General features: G+C 43.9%; 1 pseudogene; it reads left to right on the top strand.

Annotated features, from left to right (window-relative positions):
* Positions 1-21875, top strand: part of LOC138514443 (zinc finger protein 91-like) — a 234691-nt pseudogene extending 212816 nt beyond the window's left edge.
* Positions 21876-22256: the final 381 nt, after the last annotated feature.

Here is a 22256-nt window from a genome sequence, read left to right as displayed (position 1 = left end):
TGCTGTGCATGCAGAGCTTGACCGTGTGCTATATTCTGACACATACTATAAAGGCACTGTGCATGCAGAGCTTGACTGTGTGTTATATTCTGACACATACTATAAAGGTATTCTGGATAAATATTATCCCCAATAAAAATATTGCCTAGGCCGTTCCTGACGACCATATATATGGCGATATTTTTGTTGGGTTATAATATTACGTGATACCCTATAAAGGCACGGTGCATGCAGAGCTTGACCGTGTGCTATATTCTGACACATACTATAAAGGTACTGAGGATGCAGAGCTTGACCTTGTGCTATATTCTGACACATACTATAAAGGTACTGTGCATGCAGAGCTTGACCTTGTGCTATATTAAGACACATAATATAAAGGTGCTGTGCATGCAGAGCTTGACCGTGTGATATATTCTGACACATACTATAAAGGTACTGTTCATGTAGAGCTTGACCTTGTGCTATATTCTGACACATACTACAAAGGTAATGTGCATGCAGAGCTTGACCGTGTTCTACATTCTGACACATAGTATAAAGGCACTGTGCATGCAGAGCTTGACCATGTGCTATATTCTGACACATACTATAAAGGCACTGTGCATGCAGAACTTGACCGTGTGCTATATTCTGACACATACTATAAAGGCGCTGTGCATGCAGAGCTTGACCTTGAGCTATATTCTGACACATACTATAAAGGCGCTGTGCATGCAGAGCTTGACCATGTGCTATATTCTGACACATACTATAAAGGCGCTCTACATGCAGAGCTTGACCGTGTGCTATATTCTGACACATAATATAAAGGTGCTCTGCATGCAGAGCTTGAACGTGTGCTAAATTCTGACACATACTATAAAGGTACTGTGCATGTAGAGCTTGACCGTGTGCTTATATATCTGAGATGTTCGCACACATTGGGGAAGAAAAAAAACACCGGATTTTTGGCTTTATATGGACATATCCCATCCTCATCACCCCTCACCTCCCCAGAGATTGTTTCATTAGTTTGACAATTGTAATGTTGTGTTTTTTAATATGTTTTTACCGCAATGTCCGCGGACTACAGGCACAGTTCGCAAATAAATCATGGAATTTGTTTCAGATATTTTGACGCACTTCACATTTTTAATTGATCAATCTGCAGGCGCGTTTGATGTCCGAGGAATGTCACACAGCTCCCTGATTGGTCCAGAGACATCAGTGGACTCCAAATCAGGAAATGAGTCTGTGGCCCGGACCCAGATATTGCACCTTTGTTTGGAGCTACTTTTGGCAATTTTTCTAAACACCACTTGATGTATTTACACCAAATCTGCAAAAGCAGACATTCTGGACCATGCTGCCGCACCTCGTGCATGTTTGGTGCAAATCGGTTGAGCAGATTGGGCTGTAGGTGTTAGCAATAAACAATTTCCATTGGGTCTATGAGAATTTCAGAAGCTTTGGGCCCCTCTTATAACTTTGTCCTCCCGCCCCAGACGAAACAGCACCAAACTGTGCATAATCATTCTGAGGGAGCAATATAGATTTTTTTGCAAGGTTGCAAAGTTTGGTGATGATTTGTTGAACAGCGCCAAAGTTAAAAGCCACCCAAAAAGTGCTATTTCATGGGTTGAGCATCTTAAGCATAACTACAGGGCCGCTACCGCAGGCCCTGTAATATAAATATATATAAGGCTGCTGCCACTTTCCATGTAATACACTTCTGAACAAGCATATTCTCTTTCTTAACCGCTCTATGAAAGGCCAAGTATTGCAGCATTGTGCACCTGGACACATCAAGTGGCAGTTACTTACATGTACTGCCAACATATTGAACTTCCACACACCAACTGCCACTTAAGAATGTTCTACACATCTTTTGCATCTCCATTTCCCTTACTTATACAAAAACATTAAACAGTACTGATGTAAAGGCACATATGCATTTTTTAACTCTCAACAAAATACTCCAAAAAAGAAATGTAAATGTCATACTTTCCAACCTTTCTCATTGCATCCTGTGTAGTGCCACCGTTTCCCACCTGCTCACACATATGTGTATACTGCTAAAGTATCTCTATATAACACTTCTCCTTACATACAAAGTACTATTCATCCGCCTCCAACTCCCTCAGGGTCAGTCGCTTCTCCATGCAACGAGTTGGTGGTAGATCTCTTTCTTCGGCTGGTTCCTCCCTCTGGAACAGCCTTCCTGCCTCCCTTAAACTTGAGGAGAACCATCACCGGTTCCGGAAGCACCTGAAAACGTTTCTCTTTGTTTCTGCGTTTTCTCCTCCTCTCCTCTGCTGACCTCCTGGCTGTAACCAGATCTACACTGACTACCTGGACACCCTCTAATCTCGGGCCCAGGTCCCTCTCCCGCCAGCATCACACACCCGCACTTCCCGCCTGGCAAGCCCCGCACTTGGGGACTGTTTTTGTATCCCTGCAGTCCCCCTACCTGCCCTTGACACCTGGTGTCTGCACTTACCAATGCACTTACCAAGACACCCGGTGTCTGCACTTACCCATGCACTTGCCACTTGCTGGCCGTTACTTACTTATTGTTATTATCTATTCCCAGGTACTGCACTGGCCCTGCCCCCTTCCCACGCACTTGCACGCTCTAAATGACACCTGGTCTAGTATGATCGTTGTCTGTCCTCCCTTTGTTCCCCTCCCTTGCCCCGTCGCGCCTTGAAACACTTGTGTATAGGCGCGTTATAAATGCCATATCATATCATATCATATTCTTTTCCAATCACTACTATAACACCGCACACTGCTCCAACTGCAAACTGCCATTCCATTATCATTAGGCCACAGTTGTCATATTATTTAACAACATTGCAACACATTACAAATATAGCAGTCATTCTCTTTCTATTCCTATGCAAACATTGCTCTTCATTAAATAATCCATCAATTCCTTACTGCCTGGATTATGATGTTTTGAGGAAAACTGTGGTTGTTATGAAGGGAGAGTAAGGAAATGAAATTGTGGTATACCATTTGATGAGAGATGGACATCCACAAAACATCATAATGTTCCTATTTATTCCATCACACCACCACTTCCTTACTCACTCGCAGCAGTACTCACTAGCAGCAGTACTCACTAGCAGCAGAACTACTCAACACATTCTAATTATCAATAGTTTATTACCCTTTCCCCATCACCTAAATATGCATATTTTATACATCGCAGTTATTGTTACTGCAATACTTCTTATAAAATCCATTATAGTTACAATATGCCAACATGTATCTAACTACTGTACGCATACCCTTAATTACAACACACTCCAATTAAACATCCTATCACACTTACACTCACATAAAATATCCATGCTAACACACACATGTATTCTGTAACATGTATATTCTTTAAAACTATGTAAATGCCAAAAATTGTGTGTAAACACAGTTGTTTTATTTTATCCACTAATGTTTTTTTTTCTCCCAATGGCCCACTGATTATTTAACATCAATACAACAAGAATGTAACACACACTAATGTTGTACCAAACAGTACATACAATGTACTATTTATGAGGGTCAGAAAAGTGCATCTATATTTCCAATTCTATGCTATTAAAAGTTTTAAATTGTCTTGTTTAACAAATGATACTGTTTTTATCACAGAAAAAGAACCAGAGATTCCAGCTTTATTTCCATATGAAACTAAGTATCGATATCCAGTGTTCTTTTTCTTATTTCCTTCACCTATAGATTCCATAAGCACTATCCTCAATTCTTCTACAATCATAAATACGATATACACTTCAATTATATCATCCCACCATATTACAAATACAGTATATTCCCCCTAGAGTATGTATAATTACTATAGTGGTTATAGTGGCCATGCCCTCAAGAATCCGGCCACTGGGCACAACCACAATGCAATGAAACCATGATATAACAAGTACGTGCAGTATACCTTCAAATAATACTCACCCACAGCCCCCCACCCCCAATCCCAAGAACGCCTGCAGTCAAATATTTGTGTCAGCGGCCACAAACAATCCCAGCCGACCTGGCAGCACCTGTACTACTTTTTTCACCTATAAAACAGCTTCATCTTAACTATCCCTCTTCCTCACCCTTTGCAGTCTCTCTTTCGGCCAAAAAATAACCCTAAATGTATTTTCCAGACAATTATCTCACTGCGCTGTCTGCAGACAACAGTAGTGGTTAGCGGATCCAATATGGTGACCGTTTCAAAAATTCTCACGCACCTCATGTTTTTCCACATCCAATCAGCAGGCCTCTTTGATGTCCGTGGATACCAACCCATTATCTGATTGGCCCAGGGGCGTCTGCAGTCTCTGAATCAGGAAATGAATCCACGGACCAGGCCCAGATACCACTAATTTTGTTGTACCCCCTATTTGGAAATTTTTGGAAAAACTTCTTGATGGATTTACATCAAATTTACAAAAGCACACTTTTGGGACCAAGCTGCAGCTCCTGGCACAAGTTTGGTGAAAATCTGTACAGCAATTCGGGCTGTAGGCGCAAGCAAAATAGTGTTTATGATGATTTCAAACATTTTGGGACACCCCCTATAACTTTGCCCCCAAAGACAAAAACACCCCAAATTTTGCAAAGTCATTCCGAGTTGGCCATACCCTTTTTTTACTTTTTTTGCAAAGTTTGGTGAGGATTCGTCCAACGGCGCCAAACTTATAAGCCGCCCAAAAAGTGCTCTTCCTATGGGTTGAGCAACTTAACTATAACTACAGGGTCTCTACTGAAGGCTGTGTAATATATATATATATATATATATATATATATATATATATATATATATATATAGATATATATTCAGTAAAAAAAAACGTTGTTTAAGGGACGTTATGGTTCCAAGTAAAACCGAAAACCCCCTGAAATTCGCCAGTTATGGTAAGCTAAGTAACCATAACCCGCGCCATCACGGTGCACTGCTAATACTAACACACAGGACATCAAAGATGACATCACAAATGTCATTGATGACATCACTGATGACATCACATGTCTGGCTCCCCCTTTTTTCTTTACTGACATATCTAGGCCACATGGTTTTCTTCAGTAAAAATGAAAAATGTCCATGACCTTCTCAAGTCCTTCTTTCATTGCAAATTGCAAAGACATTCCAGACACATGTCCTAAACTGTTCACTCCACAATGAATTATAATTATGTCTGGATGATGCTCTGTCTCTAAAGTAGCACAGAGAGGTACCAAGTCCAGCCACTTCATTTCACGCACTCCATGCCAGTGCACTTCCTCATGAGGGAATCCAAGATCTGCAGCTACTCCACAACGTTCTGCATGCACCTCCAACCAATGTATTCATGAGACTCCCAAAATCCAGATAATCTGTTTTCGAAAACACACAGCCATAGCTATCTGTTCTTCTCTCAAGAAAAAGACGTTCTCACAAAATCTCTCCTTACACAACACACCCAGTAAACTTTACTGAACAATCCCTAGCTCTACTCATTCTCATTTGCATGCCTCTCTACCCCAGAATCCCTGTATGTAAAACGCGCTGTCCGCAGACTACCGCCATGTCTGCGGACATATCGAAAATATGAGCGTGGTGAATGTACATTTAAATAGTGTGCCCCATTTCCCCTTTGAGGTGGGCTCTGAAAAGAGCCTTTTTTATTTTTTTGCAGATGCCTGACAGACACCTGTTATTTTGTATTTTCTTTTTTTTTTTCTTCTTACTTTACAACTAGAATCTTTACATAACCTTCTCCAAAACAATCCTTACATTCCAAAACAGCATGGCATTTCCCAAAAAAGATAAAGAAATGCCATCTTCTTTAAAATAAACAACATTACTCGGTAGGCATTCTTTGGGGTTTGTTGGCGAAAAAAAAGAAAGTGTGGGCTGGGCTGTTGTGCAGTGTATGCGTGTTTTGTGCATGAGTGCCTGAGTATGATGGTAAGTATGATTGTGGAGGTGTGTGATTGGGTTTATAGTTATAAAATCAAAAACCATAATGTTGAAAGTCGTAATATAGAAAAAAAATGTCGAAAACAAAAAAGCAGAATTTGTTTTTTATTATGTTTTTCATTTGAAATGGGGGGGTTCCCCCCAAATCCCCTTTTTTATTTTTTTTTGTTTTGACCTTTTTTTTAAATGCGAACCCCCCAAAAAAATATATAAATAAAAAAATAAAAAAAATCGATATTTTGACTTCACACCGTGTGATTGTGCAATGGGCAGGTACATCAAGTTGGGAAGGCTATTCTTGTATTTGTGTGTTACTATACTGGGCTTCAGATGACAATATAAAATATGTAGCTGGCAGGGGAAGCACTAATACTACATCTAATGCAAAAGGGTTAATATATGTGTTTCTTCATCAACACTAAAATGCTAGTGTGTTTGGGCCTCATTACGACCCTGGCGGTAAGGGGTTAACGCCAGCGTTAGCTGCGCCGACCCCTTACCGCCAATTACGAGGTCCCCTAGCGCCATGGTGCTTTTAACACCTGCTTTTAGCAGGTGTTAAAATCCATGGCGCTAAGGGACCATGGAGTTAATTACGCCACCGTAATTTACGGTGGCGTAATTAACGCCTTCCCCACTCCCATTATGCCCTATGGGGCAAAAATGGGAATGGGGAAGGGTAAATGGGGATTGGGGACTTACCGCCCCGCCTAGGTCGGAATGGGGCGGTAAGTCCGCCAACCACCATGGCGTAAACGTAGTTTACGCCATGGTGGTAAAGTCACGGCCCAGGCGGTAACTTACCGCCTGGGTCGTAATGAGGCCCTTTGAGTAACAGTTAGAACATTATGTTAGTTTTGTACTTACTTTTTTGTATGGAAAGAGTAGGTTTCTTCTAAGTCCTTGTTCGTACTTCAGACGCTGCTGCCTTTCAGGAGACTAGTGTTCAATGAAAGTGCAAAAGAAAGAAGTTAGTGCATATGTGTGTTTATAGCACTTTTGTTAATGTAGACATTGTTCTGCACTTTTCTTTGCCTATGTGCATCCTGTATATTTTTAATGTTATGTTAATGGATGTAAATATTTATATGCATTTTGTGCTATTTTTACAGGGTAAATGGCAGAGATTGTACATAAAACCATTCAATGTATGCCTTTGTGAAGGTGTGGGTAATAAAGCAGAAGGATTTGATATAGAGGCAGTGGTGTCGTTTGATCTGGGAGCCTTTCTAATGATATTGTCTGTGTGTGTGCTTGAATGAAGATGTATGTACTCATCTTGGCTGCATGTAATTTTATAACACACTGGAGAGTCTTTTTCATAATTACACTGTTATTTTTCACATCTTATAATAAGAAACAATATTTTTATAGGCAGGTGTGTGTATAAAGAAAAATTTGGAGAGCTGAAAGCAAGTTTGTACAGGAGGGCGGAGCGTCCTCTGAGGGGCCCATAGGTCAGAGCTTACCCTCGAGTACCTGTAAGACAAGATAGCTGCACCTTGAGGAGTTTGGGGTGCAGGATTCTCTTATTCCGACACAACCCAATAAAGACAACTCAATTGTTTGTCAAAGGGAAGTCTGTTTAATGACAAGTACAAAAAACGGGGAATCAAATGGTAATCAACAGTGTCGCGATCGCCTGTCTCGCTTCAACTCCCAAATTCTTCATTCAGACAGCAATAGTTATAGTCAAAACTCGTCATCATTGACGCCTAACTCTACAAGTTTGTTATGCAATATTATTGGTTGGAAAAGGTAACTTAAGTATAGCTGCTATATCTGTACCTGCTACCGCAGGTGTCTCTTCATTAAATAATCCATCAATTCCTTACTGCCTGGATTATGATGTTTTGAGGAAAACTGTGGTTGTTATGAAGGGAGAGTAAGGAAATGAAATTGTGGTATACCATTTGATGAGAGATGGACATCCACAAAACATCATAATGTTCCTATTTATTCCATCACACCACCATTCCCTTACTCACTGGCAGCAGCACTCACTCGCAGCAGTACTCACTAGCAGCAGAACTACTCAACACATTCTAGTTATCAATAGTTTATTACCCTTTCCCCATCACCTAAATATGCATATTTTATACATTGCAGTTATTGTTACTGCAATACTTCTTATAAAATCCATTATAGTTACAATATGCCAACATGTATCTAACTACTGTACGCATACCCTTAATTACAACACACTCCAATCAAACATCCTATCACACTTACACTCACATAAAATATCCATGCTAACACACACATGTATTCTGTAACATGTATATTCTTTAAAACTATGTAAATGCCAAAAATTGTGTGTAAACACAGTTGTTTTATTTTATCCACTAATGTTTTTTTTTTCTCCCAATGGCCCACTGATTATTTAACATCACTACAACAAGAATGTAACACACACTAATGTTGTACCAAACAGTACATACATGTACTATTTATGAGGGTCAGAAAAGTGCATCTATATTTCCAATTCTATGCTATTAAAAGTTTTAAATTGTCTTGTTTAACAAATGATACTGTTTTTATCACAGAAAAAGAACCAGAGATTCCAGCTTTATTTCCATATGAAACTAAGTATCGATATCCAGTGTTCTTTTCCTTATTTCCTTCACCTATAGATTCCATAAGCACTATCCTCAATTCTTCTACAATCATAAATACGATATACACTTCAATTATATCATCCCACCATATTACAAATACAGTATATTCCCCCTACAGTATGTATAATTACTATAGTGGTTATAGTGGCCATGCCCTCAAGAATCTGGCCACTGGGCACAACCACAATACAATGAAACCACATAACAAGTACGTGCAGTATACCTTCAAATAATACTCACCCACAACCCCCCCAATCCCAAGAACGCCTGCAGTCAAATATTTGTGTCAGCGGCCACAAACAATCCCAGCCGACCTGGCAGCACCTGTACTACTTTTTTCACCTATAAAACAGCTTCATCTTAACTATCCCTCTTCCTCACCCTTTGCAGTCTCTCTTTCGGCCAAAAAATAACCCTAAATGTATTTTCCAGACAATTATCTCACTGCGCTGTCTGCGGACAACAGTGGTTAGCGGATCCAATATGGTGACCGTTTCAAAAATTCTCACGCACCTCATGTTTTTCCACATCCAATCAGCAGGCCTCTTTGATGTCCGTGGATACCAACCCATTATCTGATTGGCCCAGGGGCGTCTGCAGTCTCTGAATCAGGAAATGAATCCACGGACCAGGCCCAGATACCACTAATTTTGTTGTACCCCCTATTTGGAAATTTTTGGAAAAACTTCTTGATGGATTTACATCAAATTTACAAAAGCACACTTTTGGGACCAAGCTGCAGCTCCTGGCACAAGTTTGGTGAAAATCTGTACAGCAATTCGGGCTGTAGACGCAAGCAAAATAGTGTTTATGATGATTTCAAATATTTTGGGACACCCCCTATAACTTTGCCCCCAAAGACAAAAACACCCCAAATTTTGCAAAGTCATTCCGAGTTGGCCATACCCTTTTTTACTTTTTTTGCAAAGTTTGGTGAGGATTCGTCCAACGGCGCCAAACTTATAAGCCGCCCAAAAAGTGCTCTTCCTATGGGTTGAGCAACTTAACTATAACTACAGGGTCCCTACTGAAGGCTGTGTAATATACATATATATATATATATATATATATATATATATATATATATATATATATATATATTCAGTAAAAAAAAACGTTGTTTAAGGGACGTTATGGTTCCAAGTAAAACCGAAAAACCCCTGAAATTCGCCAGTTATGGTAAGCTAAGTAACCATAACCCGCGCCATCACGGTGCACTGCTAATACTAACACACAGGACATCAAAGATGACATCACAAATGTCATTGATGACATCACTGATGACATCACATGCCTGGCTCCCCCTTTTTTCTTTACTGACATATCTAGGCCACATGGTTTTCTTCAGTAAAAATGAAAAATGTCCATGACCTTCTCAAGTCCTTCTTTCATTGCAAATTGCAAAGACATTCCAGACACATGTCCTAAACTGTTCACTCCACAATGAATTATAATTATGTCTGGATGATGCTCTGTCTCTAAAGTAGCACAGAGAGGTACCAAGTCCAGCCACTTCATTTCACGCACTCCATGCCAGTGCACTTCCTCATGAGGGAATCCAAGATCTGCAGCTACTCCACAACGTTCTGCATGCACCTCCAACCAATGTATTCATGAGACTCCCAAAATCCAGATAATCTGTTTTCGAAAACACACAGCCATAGCTATCTGTTCTTCTCTCAAGAAAAAGACGTTCTCACAAAATCTCTCTTTACACAACACACCCAGTAAACTTTACTGAACAATCCCTAGCTCTACTCATTCTCATTTGCATGCCTCTCTACCCCAGAATCCCTGTATGTAAAACGCGCTGTCCGCAGACTACCGCCATGTCTGCGGACATATCGAAAATATGATCGTGGTGAATGTACATTTAAATAGTGTGCCCCATTTCCCCTTTGAGGTGGGCTCTGAAAAGAGCCTTTTTTATTTTTTTGCAGATGCCTGACAGACACCTGTTATTTTGTATTTTCTTTTTTTTTTTTTCTTACTTTACAACTAGAATCTTTACATAACCTTCTCCAAAACAATCCTTACATTCCAAAACAGCATGGCATTTCCCAAAAAAGATAAAGAAATGCCATCTTCTTTAAAATAAACAACATTACTCGGTAGGCATTCTTTGGGTTTTTTTGGCGAAAAAAAAGAAAGTGTGGGCTGGGCTGTTGTGCAGTGTATGCGTGTTTTGTGCATGAGTGCCTGAGTATGATGGTAAGTATGATTGTGGAGGTGTGTGATTGGGTTTATAGTTATAAAATCAAAAACAATAATGTTGAAAGTCGTAATATAGAAAAAAAATGTCGAAAACAAAAAAGCAGAATTTGTTTTTTATTATGTTTTTCATTTGAAATGGGGGGGTTCCCCCCAAACCCCCTTTTTCATTTTTTTTTGTTTTGACCTTTTTTTTAAATGCGAACCCCCCAAAAAAATATATAAATAAAAAAATTAAAAAAATAGATATTTTGACTGCACACCGTGTGATTGTGCAATGGGCAGGTACATCAAGTTGGGAAGACTATTCTTGTATTTGTGTGTTACTATACTGGGCTTCAGATGACAATATAAAATATGTAGCTGGCAGGGGAAGCACTAATACTACATCTAATGCAAAAGGGTTAATATATGTGTTTCTTCATCAACACTAAAATGCTAGTGTGTTTGAGTAACAGTTAGAACATTATGTTAGTTTTGTACTTACTTTTTTGTATGGAAAGAGTAGGTTTCTTCTAAGTCCTTGTTCGTACTTCAGACGCTGCTGCTTTTCAGGAGACTAGTGTTCAATGAAAGTGTAAAAGAAAGAAGTTAGTGCATATGTGTGTTTATAGCACTTTTGTTAATGTAGACATTGTTCTGCACTTTTCTTTGCCTATGTGCATCCTGTATATTTTTAATGTTATGTTAATGGATGTAAATATTTATATGCATTTTGTGCTATTTTTACAGGGTAAATGGCATAGATTGTACATAAAACCATTCAATGTATGCCTTTGTGAAGGTGTGGGTAATAAAGCAGAAGGATTTGATATAGAGGCAGTGGTGTCGTTTGATCTGGGAGCCTTTCTAATGATATTGTCTGTGTGTGTGCTTGAATGAAGATGTATGTACTCATCTTGGCTGCATGTAATTTTATAACACACTGGAGAGTCTTTTTCATAATTATACTGTTATTTTTCACATCTTATAATAAGAAACAATATTTTTATAGGCAGGTGTGTGTATAAAGAAAAATTTGGAGAGCTGAAAGCAAGTTTGTACAGGAGGGCGGAGCGTCCTCTGATGGGCCCATAGGTCAGAGCTTACCCTCGAGTACCTGTAAGACAAGATAGCTGCACCTTGAGGAGTTTGGGGTGCAGGATTCTCTTATTCCGACACAACCCAATAAAGACAACTCAATTGTTTGTCAAAGGGAAGTCTGTTTAATGACAAGTACAAAAAACGGGGAATCAAATGGTAATCAACAGTGTCGCGATCGCCTGTCTCGCTTCAACTCCCAAATTCTTCATTCAGACAGCAATAGTTATAGTCAAAACTCGTCATCATTGACGCCTAACTCTACAAGTTTGTTATGCAATATTATTGGTTGGAAAAAAGTATAGCTGCTATATCTGTGGTACAACGTTGTTTCATCGCCTGTTGTTACATCGCCAGGCTTTTAAACGTGCACATTACATCGTATGTGCACATCGAATCTTTTAGTGGGGGTGGGAAAGGGCAAATAACGGTTTGGGCGGGTGAGCAATAGTAAAAAATAAGTGTTGGTGGGGGGTTTGGGAATGATGGAACGTGCACGTTTAAAAGCGTGGCGATGTAATGGCAGGCGATGAAATCACATGGAACCATATCTGTCTATGGTAATAGAGCATGCAGATTGGATAACTCTTATCGGGTGGGCGTCTATGCCCATCCCTCTACATCACTTGTAGACGTCACTACAACTACAACATCTTATTGGTTCTACGAGCTATAGGACCCTTGATTACGTGGTCCATTGTGATTGGGTAGGTTACACCCCTAGACATAAATCTCCACTTTAATAAGCAGCATGCAGAATGGACACCCAGGTGCCTTGTGCCCCAAAATTCACCCTGCCTCCTTTCCATCAATCAGTACTTTTAGGGCTATGTGTTAATTAGTTGGCTGAGGATGGCCTCGAAACTGTAGCCTCTTATCTGGAGAAGTTATGGCATCCTTGGTTCTGGGTGACATCAGACATTGGTACCTCTTCGCGCCTGGCTGGTCACATGTCTGTTCACCCATGGAGTCGGGAATGGGGATTAACAGGATGCCGCTGCCGGATTTACCGGACCACCAGGGCTGTAATGTCCTAATAATTCTGGCAAGTCCGGCGCCGGTAATTCACTACGGGTCCAGCAGCAGCCTGCCAGTTTTACCCTCATGACAGCGGCAAGAGTGTCAAGAGTGTTGGAGATAGAGAGATTGAAGTTAGCGAGGGCTGTGTCAGGGTGGGAGTCAGCCGCAGGCATGTGAGGAGGAGAGTAGGTGGAGACAAAGGCAGCCACTATCACTTTTTTATGGGTCTGGTGACTTTGAAGCCGAGTGGCCGTGCCAGGTGTGTTGCTGCAAGAGGAGAGCTTCAGGTGTGTTGGAGAGTGATAGCTACTCAGTGTCTCCCATGGGGAGTGATAGCTATTCACCCCCAGTTTATCCCATGAGGAGTGATAGCTACTCACCCCATTGAGGAGTGATAGCTGCTCACCTCCAGTGTCTCCCATGGGGAGTGATAGTTTCTCACCACCAGTGTCTCCCATGGGGAGTGATAGCTACTCTCCCCCATGGGGAGAGATAGCTACTCATCCCCAGTGTCTCCCATGGGGAGTGATAGCTACTCACCCCCCTTGTCTCCCATGGGGAGTGATAGCTACTCACCCCCCTGTGTCTCCCATGGGGAGTGATAGCTACTCACCCCAATGGGGAATGATAGTTACTCACCCCCAGTGTCTCCCATGGGGAGTGATAGCTACTCACCCCCAGTGTCTCCCATGGGGAGTGATAGCTACTCACCCCCATTGTCTCCCATGGGGAGTTATAGCTATTCACCCCCAGTGTCTCCCATGGGGAGCGATAGCTACTCACCCCCAGTGTCTCCCATAGGGAGTGATAGCTTCTCACCCCCAGTGTCTCCCATGGGGAGTGATAGTTACTCACCCCCCAGTGTCTCCCATGGGGAGTGATAGCTACTCACCCCCAGTGTTGTCACTGAGCTTTTAGGTTTCTCACACTATTTTCCCATTGGCTAACTAGTGGGCCAATGTGTGGTCCTCTACTGCAAGACTCTCTCCATTGGCTAACTAGAGGGGCCAATGCGTGGTCCTCTACTGCAAAACTCTCTCCATTGGCTAACTAGAGGGGCCAATGCGTGGTCCTTTACTGCAAGACTCTCTCCATTGGCTAACTAGAGGGGCCAATGTGTGGTCCTCTACTGCAAGGCTCTCTCCATTGGCTAACTAGAGGGGCCAATGCGTGGTTCTCTACTGCAAGGCTCTCTCAATTGGCTAACTAGAGAGGCCAATGCGTGGTCCTCTACTGCAAGACTCTCTCCATTGGCTAACTAGAGAGGCCGATGTGTGGTCCTCTACTGCAAGGCTCTCTCCATTGGCTAACTAGAGGGGCCGATGTGTGGTCCTCTACTGCAAGGCTCTCTCCATTGGCTAACTAGAGGGGCCAATGCATGGTCCTCTACTGCAAGGCTCTCTCCATTGGCTAACTAGAGGGGCCAATGCATTGTTCTCTACTGCAAGCTCTCTCCATTGGCTAACTAGAGGGGCCAATGCATGGTTCTCTACTGCAAGACTCTCTCCATTGGCTAACTAGAGGGACCACTGCGTGGTTCTCTACTGCAAGGCTCTCTCCATTGGCTAACTAGAGGGGCCAATGTATGGTTCTCTACTGCAAGGCTCTCTCCATTGGCTAACTAGAGGGGCCAATGGGTGGTCCTCTACTGCAAGGCTCTCTCGATTGGCTAACTAGAGGGGCCAATGTGTGCTCCTCTACTGCAAGGCTCTCTCCATTGGCTAACTAGAGGGGCCAATGCATGGTTCTCTACTGCAAGGCTCTCTCCATTGGCTAACTAGAGGGACACTGCGTGGTTCTCTACTGCAAGGCTCTCTCCATTGGCTAACTAGAGGAGCCAATGTGTGGTCCTCTACTGCAAGACTCTCTCCATGGGCTAACTTGATGGGCCTGCAAGACTCTCTCCATTGGCTAACTAGAGCGGCCAATGTGTGCTCCTCTACTGCAAGACTCTCTCCATTGGCTAACTAGAGGGGCCAATGTGTGGTCCTCTACTGCAAGGCTCTCTCCATTGGCTAACTAGAGGGGCCAATGTGTGCTCCTCTACTACAAGGCTCTCTCAATTGGCTAACTAGAGGGGCCAATGTGTGCTCCTCTACTGCAAGGCTCTCTCCATTGGCTAACTAGAGGGGCCAATGTGTGCTCCTCTACTGCAAGGCTCTCTCAATTGGCTAACTAGAGGGGCCAATGTGTGCTCCTCTACTGCAAGGCTCTCTCCATTGGCTAACTAGAGTGGCCAATGCATGGTTCTCTACTGCAAGGCTCTCTCCATTGGCTAACTAGAGGGACCACTGCGTGGTTCTCTACTGCAAGACTCTCTGTGACACACTCAAATGGCTGCGGGCCAAACTTGCCAAGTCTTCAAATTGGGAGTTAGAGTCAAATCTCGACCCACCTCAATAACCTGTCGTAAGCCAGACAGGGCATCCTAGTTCCCTCCTGACCTGAGTGGTTCCCTCCTGACATGAGTGGTTCCCTCCTGACCTGAGTAGCTGAGGGATGAACTGTCTCCTCCCCCTCATTTTACCTCTACATGACAACCAGCTCTTTCTGATGTTTCCACGTCCACCTGACAAACACCACTTCATCACCTCATTCTGTCTTCTCCTGACAGCTGCCACCCGCTGATGTTACCACCTATTCCTGACAATGACCTCCTCCTGCCTCCCCCTGACAGCTGCCACCTCCTGATGTTACCACCTATTCTGGACAATTACCTCCCCCACCTCCTCCTGACTGCCACCTCCTGATGTTAGCCAACTGCATCATCCTGCTGTTTTCATCTCCTCTCGCGTATCGCCCCTCCTGATGTTATCACGTCCTCCTGATAACTGCCTTGTCTTGGTACCACTTCTTTCTGTTAAACACTTGCTTCTGATGATACCACCTCCTCCTTCTCTCACACTTGCCTCAAGTTCCTGCAACGCCATCCCTTTCTCGCCTTCCACCACTTTCCAGCCACATCCACAGCTGCCTCTAATCACCCACACTGATCAAATGGAGTTGTGTGTATTTTATGCTGTCTTCTTCTGCTCCTGGCTGCCCTTTCTCATCTGATTCATCTGCTTGAGGTGTATCACACAATAAAACATGTGGCAACCTGTTTAAAGACTCTGGCCCTCATGACGAGTGGTGTATTACAAGCAGGTGGCAATTCAGATAAATCGACTTTACTACCGCACCACTGCACTGTGCGTTATGGCGTTAACCGGGGTGATTTACACCCAACAAAAAGATGGAGGTAAATCGTCCACCTTAACTCTCAAAATCCACAGATTGACTGTGCAGAATTACTGCTCATGGTAAATATGAACCCCAGAAATGGGTGATTAGAGAGTCCCTCCCCGCCATGGTAACATCCATAACCAGGCAGGGCGACTTCACCACGATGCATTATTACATGGGTACTCAAGCAGGGAATCCTTGCGGAAGTTACAAGCCACGCAAGCTCCCTACTCTCAGAAAGTCTGGGGTCACATTTTTGCCCCACAATTGTCTGCAACCAATGAAGCTGCTCACATTTATATCTTCTTGTTCAGAAATTGTTGTTGGTTATTGGAATTTCAGCATGTTTGCAATGTCACACAGCAGCCCCACCAAGGAAGCAGCAGATCTCCACTATAAGAAACGAGGAGTGGTGTCAGAGAGTAGCAGGGAAAAGTGGGGCAAGGAAGAGCAAGAAAAGTGGGACAAGGAAGAGCGAGAACAGGTAAAGGAGAGGGGACACAGAGCAGCCCCACCAAGGAAGCAGCAGATCTCCACTATAAGAAACACGGAGTGGTGTCAGAGAGTAGCAGGGAAAAGTGGGGCAAGGAAGAGCGAGAACAGGTAAAGGAGAGGGGACACAGAGCAGCCCCACCAAGGAAGCAGCAGATCTCCACTATAAGAAACGAGGAGTGGTGTCAGAGAGTAGCAGGGAAAAGTGGGGCAAGGAAGAGCGAGAACAGGTAAAGGAGAGGGGACACAGAGCAGCCCCACCAAGGAAGCAGCAGATCTCCACTATAAGAAATGAGGAGTGGTGTCAGAGAGTAGCAGGGACTAGTGGGGCAAGGAAGAGCGAGAATAGGTAAAGGAGAGGGGACACAGAACAGCCCCACCAAGGAAGCAGCAGATCTCCACTATAAGAAATGAGGAGTGGTGTCAGAGAGTAGCAGGGAAAAGTGGGGCAAGGAAGAGTGAGAATAGGTAAAGGAGAGGGGACACAGAGCAGCCCCACCAAGGAAGCAGCAGATCTCCACTGTAAGAAACGAGTGGTGTCAGAGAGTAGCAGGGAAAAGGGGGGCAAGGAAGAGCGAGAACAGTAAAGGAGAGGGGACACAGAGCAGCCCCACCAAGGAAGCAGCAGATCTCCACTATAAGAAACGAGGAGTGGCGTCAGAGAGTAGCAGGGAAAAGTGGGGCAAGGAAGAGCGAGAAAAGTGGGGCAAGGAAGAGCGAGAACAGGTAAAGGAGAGGGGACACAGAGCAGCCCCACCAAGGAAGCAGCAGATCTCCACTATAAGAAACAAGGAGTGGTGACAGAGAGTAGCAGGGAAAAGTGGGGCAAGGAAGAGCGAGAACAGGTAAAGGAGAGGGGACACAGGGCAGCCCCACCATGGAAGCAGCAGATCTCCACTATAAGAAATGAGGAGTGGTGTCAGAGAGTAGTAGGGAAAAGTGGGGCAAGGAAGAGCGAGAACAGGTAAAGGAGAGGGGACACAGAGCAGCCTCACCAAGGAAGCAGCAGATCTCCACTATAAGAAATGAGGAGTGGTGTCAGAGAGTAGCAGGGACTAGTGGGGCAAGGAAGAGCGAGAAAAGTGGGACAAGGAAGAGCGAGAACAGGTAAAGGAGAGGGGACACAGAGCAGCTCCACCAAGGAAGCAGCAGATCTCCACTATAAGAAACGAGGAGTGGTGTCAGAGAGTAGCAGGGAAAAGTGGGGCGAGGAAGAGCGAGAACAGGTAAAGGAGAGGGGACACAGAGGAGCCCCACCAAGGAAGCAGCAGATCTCCACTATAAGAAACGAGGAGTGGTGTCAGAGAGTAGCAGGGAAAAGTGGGGCAAGGAAGAGCGAGAACAGGTAAAGGAGAGGGGACACAGAGCAGCCCCACCAAGGAAGCAGCAGTTCTCCACTATAAGAAACGAGGAGTGGCGTCAGAGAGTAGCAGGGAAAAGTGGCACAAGGAAGAGCGAGAACAGGTAAAGGAGAGGGGACACAGAGCATCCCCACCAAGGAAGCAGCAGATCTCCACTATAAGAAACGAGGAGTGGCGTCAGAGAGAAGTAGGGACTAGTGGGGCAAGGAAGAGCGAGAACAGGTAAAGGAGAGGGGACACAGAGCAGCCCCACCAAGGAAGCAGCAGATCTCCACTATAAGAAACGAGGAGTGGTGTCAGAGAGTAGCAGGGACTAGTGGGGCAAGGAAGAGCGAGAACAGGTAAAGGAGAGGGGACACAGAACAGCCCCACCAAGGAAGCAGCAGATCTCCACTATAAGAAACGAGGAGTGGTGTCAGAGAGTAGCAGGGAAAAGTGGGGCGAGGAAGAGCGGGAACAGGTAAAGGAGAGGGGACACAGAGCAGCCCCACCAAGGAAGCAGCAGATCTCCACTATAAGAAACGAGGAGTGGTGTCAGAGAGTAGCAGGGACTAGTGGGGCAAGGAAGAGCGAGAACAGGTAAAGGAGAGGGGACACAGAACAGCCCCACCAAGGAAGCAGCAGATCTCCACTATAAGAAACGAGGAGTGGTGTCAGAGAGTAGCAGGGAAAAGTGGCGCAAGGACGGAGTGAAAGAGTGGACTTGCAAGTTACTGTCTGCAGATGCACAGTGAGGAACACAATCACTGCCGAAATCTTCTGTACAGCAATTCAGGAGTGGCACACAAACACATGTCATTAACTAGACATCATAAAAACAATTGGACATGGGGCTTTCTGATTGTATGCTCTCTTCTTCCTGCCCCTGGTTTCTATTCTTAGTGAGGGTCTATCCTTGTGTCTTGTGAATAGGGAAAGGCTGGGATGTGGTTGCTGTCCCTGAGTGCTCCTGGTACTACTTTGGGAATAGTGGATTAGACCAAGCATTTAACTTGACTGTCCATCATCTTGGAATAATTTATATTCCCTTCATCATTTCTATTTTTAGATTGTGCTTAGGTTTCAAGCTGATCGTTTCCATTCTTACATACATGACTATTTTCTAAAAAAGATCTGTTTCAAATACTAAATAATGACATATAAATATATGTTGTGCCATCGTATTGCATATTAGACAAATCTACAAACACAGTAAATTAAATGTAAAAGTATCACACAATTTGAAACTCGCTTACGGAGAAGCGAGAATAGGTAAAGGAGAGGGGACCTCGTACAGGATTGTGCTGGATTGTACATATTGAGAGTAGAATACAACAAAAATACCAGTCAAGAACATAAGAGCATCAACTGCTGTACAGCATCCTCCATTTACACACAGGGTTTTATTTCACTGTTTTTTATAACTTTCTCTGAAGTCCTATATATTTTGATGGACAGACATACAGATACAATCAGTTAGTATCACAGAGTGTGCTGGAGTGTGATGGGGCACTCTGTACACTAGCCAATTCTTTGTCGATCAGTACAATGCCATTAAATAATATCTGAAATCTTTCTTTCTTTCAGCCGAGACTAGAGCCATTTCTGCAACCAAGAATTTGCACATGAAGACGAGACGGGGGAATACAGAGTGGACTGAGAGAAGCTCTGCAGAAGATGGGCAGTGCCATTCCCCTGAACCTGTAGATAATTTACCATCCTCCTCGGGGAGTCCAATGCCCGTCACCCCTATAAAGATCAAAACAAAGGAGAAGGCAGCTGCCTGCAGAGTCTGCGGGATGTGCTTCACTCACAGGTCCATTCTAATCTCACACATGACATCCCATGCAGGTGAGAAACTGTACAAGTGCACAGAGTGCAAGAAAAGCTTCAGTCATGCCTCAACTCTGAAACAGCATCAGTATCTTCACACTGGAGAAAAGTCCTACACGTGCACAGAGTGCAAGAAATACTTCAGTTCATCCTTATCTCTGAAAAGGCATCAGATGATACATACTGGTGAGAAGCCCTACACGTGTACAGAGTGCAAAAAGAGCTTCATCCAGCCCTCAACTTTGATAATCCATAAGAGGATCCATACTGGGGAGAATCTGTACCCGTGCACAGAGTGTAAGAAAAGCTTCAATCAATCATCAAATTTGAAACAGCATCAGAGGATCCATTCTGGGGTGAAGCCCTACAGGTGCCCAGCGTGCAACAAAAGCTTCAGTTCATCCTTATCTCTGGAAAGACATCAGATGATCCATACTGGCGAGAAGCCCTACACGTGCACAGAGTGCAAAAAGAGCTTCATCCATCCCTCAACTCTGATAATCCATCAGAGGATCCATACAGGAGTGAAGACCCACAATTGCACAGAGTGCAGGAAAAGCTTCAGTTCATCCTTATCTCTCAAAAGGCATCAGATGATCCATACTGGTGAGAAGCCCTACACGTGCACAGAGTGCTGGAAAAGCTTCAATCAATCATCAGATCTAAAAAAGCATCAGAGGATCCATACTGGGGTTAAGCCCTACATGTGCACAGAGTGTAAGAAAAGCTTCAGTGACTCTTCAGCTCTGCGCAGCCACCAGAGGATCCATACAGGAGTGAAGTCCCACAATTGCGCAGAGTGCAGGAAAAGCTTCAGTCACTCTTCAGCTCTGCACAGCCATCAGAGGATACATACAGGAGTGAAGCCCCACAACTGCACAGAATGCAGGAAAAGCTTCAATCAATCCTCAGATCTGAAAAAGCATCAGAGGATCCATACTGGGGAGAAACCCTACACATGCACAGAGTGCAAGAAAAGCTTCAGCCACTCTTCAACTCTGCACAGCCATCAGAGGATACATACAGGAGTGAAGCCCCACAACTGCACAGAATGCAGGAAAAGCTTCAATCAATCGTCAGATCTGAAAAAGCATCAGAGGATCCATACTGGGGTGAAACCCTACACATGCACAGAGTGCAAGAAAAGCTTCAGCCACTCTTCAGCTCTGTACAGCCATCAGAGGATACATACAGGAGTGAAGCCCCACAACTGCACAGAATGCAGGAAAAGCTTCAATCAATCGTCAGATCTGAAAAGGCATCAGATGATCCATACTGGCGAGAAGCCCTACACGTGCACAGAGTGCAAAAAAAGCTTCATTCAGCCCTCAGCTCTGATAATCCATCACAGGATCCATACTGGGGAGAAGCCCTACACGTGCACAGAGTGCAAGAAAAGCTTCAGTTCATCCTTATCTCTGAAAAGGCATCAGATGATCCATTCTGGCGAGAAGCCCTACACGCGCACATAGTGCAAGAAAAGCTTCAGTTCATCCTTCTATCTGAAAAAGCATCAGAGCATCCATACTGGGGGAAAGCCCTACACGTGCACAGAGTGCAAGAAAAGCTTCAGTCACTCCTCAGCTCTGATAATCCATCAGAGGATCCATACTTGTGGAAGCCCTACAGGTGCACAGAATGCAAGAAAAGCTTCAGTCACTCCTCAGCTCTGATAATCCATCAGATAATCCATACTTGTGGAAGCCCTACAGGTGCACAGAATGCAAGAAAAGCTTCAATCAGACCCCAGCTCTGTAAAGCCACCAGGCAATGCAACTCATGAGCAGGCATGTACACGACAGAGGATAACATGCCTCAACACGGCTCAACAATATCATGCATTAATCAGGAAATGAAATCCCGGCTGAACAGTTAAACGATTAATAAAATATAGCACCTCACTGCCTTACAGCACAGCATGTACATAAGGAATGACCACATGAAGAGCGGATGCGAATATTTCTAATACTCAGGAACCTATAGCTTCCTCTACACATTATCCCACCCCAATAACATGTGCACCTGCAGCCTATATACTGTACCCTGGGATACACATGGCCAGATACATATCTATGTACTCTCTGCACCTGTGTACCTGCAGCCTATATACTGTACCCTGGGATACACATGGCCAGATACATATCTATGTACTCTCTGCACCTGTGTACCTGCAGCCTATATACTGTACCCTGGGATACACATGGCCAGATACATATCTATGTACTCTCTGCACCTGTGTCCCTGCAGCCTGTATACTGTACCCTGGGATAAACATGGCCAGATACATATCTATGTACTCTCTGCACCTGTGTCCCTGCAGCCTATATACCGTACCCTGGGATAAACATGGCCAGATACTCTCTGCACCTGTTGTCATGATCTCTGCTTCCAAAAGGTCAGGGTTTTCCCAACTCCCTTGGAAGCAGATCCATAACCCAGGTTCCGAGGGCCAACCAGTCCCAATTGGGACCTTTTGGACCCAGTCCTGGCGCC

Source organism: Ambystoma mexicanum, chromosome 12, assembly GCF_040938575.1.
Source record: "Ambystoma mexicanum isolate Mex_15411 chromosome 12, UKY_AmexF1_1, whole genome shotgun sequence".
Taxonomy (NCBI): Eukaryota; Metazoa; Chordata; class Amphibia; order Caudata; family Ambystomatidae; genus Ambystoma; species Ambystoma mexicanum.
This window is presented reverse-complemented; position numbering and strand designations above follow the sequence as displayed.